This window comes from Manis pentadactyla, chromosome Y, assembly GCF_030020395.1.
Source record: "Manis pentadactyla isolate mManPen7 chromosome Y, mManPen7.hap1, whole genome shotgun sequence".
NCBI classification, from domain to species: domain Eukaryota; kingdom Metazoa; phylum Chordata; class Mammalia; order Pholidota; family Manidae; genus Manis; species Manis pentadactyla.
This window is the reverse complement of record NC_080039.1, coordinates 8548512-8551427: the sequence shown is the minus strand read 5'-3', so window position 1 is coordinate 8551427 and position 2916 is coordinate 8548512. Positions and strand designations below refer to the sequence as shown.

General features: G+C 33.1%; 1 non-coding gene across 1 annotated transcript; it reads left to right on the top strand.

Annotated features, from left to right (window-relative positions):
- Window positions 1-1605: 1605 nt before the first annotated feature.
- Window positions 1606-1712, top strand: LOC130682225 (U6 spliceosomal RNA). Its single transcript, XR_008995444.1, has one exon. It is a non-coding gene; the product is annotated as a U6 spliceosomal RNA (small nuclear RNA).
- Window positions 1713-2916: the final 1204 nt, after the last annotated feature.

Sequence of the window (2916 nt, the reverse complement as noted above, 5' to 3'; positions counted from 1 at the left end):
AGAGGGTATTATGGTCAGTGAAATAAGCCAGGCAGAGAAAGACAAGTATCAAATGATTCACTCATATGTGGAGTATAAGATTAAAGAAAAACTGAAGGAACAAAACAGCAGCCGTCTCACAGAATGCAAGAGTGAACTAACAGTTACCAAAGGGAAAGGGACTAGAGAGGATGGGTGGGAAGGGAGGGAGAAGGATGTGGAAAAAGAAAGGGGGTATTATGATTAGCATGTACAATTAGCATGTAGGGGGAGAATGGGGAGCTGTGCAACACAGTGAAGACAAGTAGTGATTCTATAGCATTTTACTATGCTGAAGGACAGTGACAGTAATGGTGTGTGTGGGGGGGGACCTGATGAAGAGGGAACCTAGTAAACATAATATTCTTCACGTAACTGTAGATTAATGATGACAAAGTAAAAATTTTTTAAAAAGGTAGCTGAAAGATGAAAAAAAGTCACATTATCATAATATCTTATTTCCAAAAGTATAGTTCCATTTTTGATGTGTTCTTTTAAAGTGGGGATCTTTTATAGAGGCCATTTTATTGGAAGTTATGGCAACTGATGGACCAGACCAATACTGACAACTTCACATTTGAAATATATAACAGCTAGCACTTTTCAGCCACAGTGTATAGGATGGTTAACTCTGTGCTATACGTATGCCATATTACTACAGTATGGCCCAGGTGAGGTCTTGTCACAGTCTACAGCTAAGCAGAAAAATCTACTAAGACATCATCTTAAACAAAGTACACCAAAGGGAAAAGCCACACTAGTGAGAGGACCAGCAATATTGAATGAAGACAAGGGGGCTGTTTGCTTTTGTTCACCAACTTAACTGAATATTTGTTCATTTCTTTTCAGTTTATTTCTATGTGAAATATAGCTAACAAAACAGATGAGTCCATTTCCAAAGCATCTCTTTACCCCTAAGAAAAAAGTAAATATTTATGTAATATGGATACAAATATTTCAAAAATAAAAAAAAATAATGTTTATTGTTTAGGCATTCTTTGAGCTGAATTTTTTTTCATCTGCTGGAGCTGCAACAACAAATTAACATAGACTAGGTGGCTTAAAGGACAAATATTTATTTCTCACAATTCTGGAGGCTGGAAAATCAGCAATCAAGGTGTCAATAGATTCACTATCTGTTAAGAAACCTCTTCCTGCTTTAAAGACTGTCTTCTTGCTATATCCTCACATTATGGAGAGACAGTGGATTCTGGTCTTTTTCTCTTCTTGTAAGGCCTCTAATCCCATTGTGGGGGTTCTATCATTATGATATCAGCTAATCTTAAATGTCTAATGAAGTTCCCACTTCTAAATGCCATTACATTGGGCTTCCACAAGAATTTTGAGGGGACACAAACATTCACTCCATAGCAATTAACAGTATTATCAAATCATTAACAGAGATATAAGATACATTTATAATGAATTATTATAATCAGATATATAATAGACTAATAAAATTTAAGCAAGTGAAGTGTTTAAGAAATTGTCCTATAATTAAAACTGGACAGGATAAATTCCCGGTGTCCTATGCACTACCTAGCAATTCATCTGGGCATTATTTTATTTAAAAGTTTTACAGAAATAGTGCTTGCTTCGGCAGCACATATACTAAATTGGAAGGATACAGAGAAGATTATCATGGCCCCTAAAAAAAAATAAAGAATAAAGTTTTACAGAAATAGATTCGTATACACGGAAAACAAGACTGGTGGTTGTCATAGTGAGATGGGTGGGGTGGTGGATGAAATAGGTGAAGGGTACAAAGAGATGCAAACTTCAAATCGTAAAATAAGTTAGTCACAGGAATGAAAGTACAGAATAGGGAATATAGTCAGTAAAGTGTGATTTCTTTGTATGTTCACAAATGGTAACTACACTTAACATGGTGAGGATTTAATAATGAAGTGTAATTGTTGAAAAGCTATGTTTTATGTATGAAACCATTAAATATAGCATATTACCTATATTTCAACTAAAAAATTGAAAAAAGGATGAATTTAAAATTTGATAATTTTATATTCACTAGGTTATTTCCTATTTTGTAGAGGTAGAATTATGTGCTTTATGAAGTTGAAAACTGGTAGAAATACAGATGACTTTTTATCTAAGCTATGCAAGTGGATTATGTCCAGTAAATGTACATTTGATTGCCACTCAGAAGGAAAAATTAAGCCAACATACTACATTTCATTGTTTTACAAGATATAAACCCATTTTATACATATTGACAAATTTATGTCAGTATTTCTACCAACTGTCTTTCATTTAAGTTCTCCTTTGAACCAGTCTGATTATATTACTTGTCCTATCATTAGCTACTGTATTAAATACAATTTTTGACTAACGTTCATTTTATATTTGTGAGTTATGATTTCAAATTTCTGAAAATATACTTGAGCAGATATATAAAATACAGTGAATTAAAAGGTGTAACATATACTTCACTCACACACTGTTCTGTATTGGGTGCTGCTTTACTGGTCTGACCATTATTTCCATCAGAATCATCAGTGTAATTGTCAGTTGTGTCCTTTCAGTAGTGAAATTTATTTTAAAATGACTGATGTGATTCTTTTGCTTGTTGTATATATAAAATCCCAATATAATTGTAAAATAATGTATGAGCCCCATGCCCCAGGACAAAAAAATGTATAAAATATACTTAGTAGTTAACTTACATATCTAACTATTACAGAATAAAATTAAAACATATATAATTTTGAGTCTTTTACCTATGGTTAAAGGAAATGGTTGTGCAATGGTCCTCTGTGGATCCTCCTTTCATTTTGAAATTCTTTCTGACTTTGTGGTGTTCACTTATCATCTTCTCTATCCCAATACATTCCAAGTTCCAAAATATTAAAATGAGCATGAACTTGGCAACTGGATTTTGCA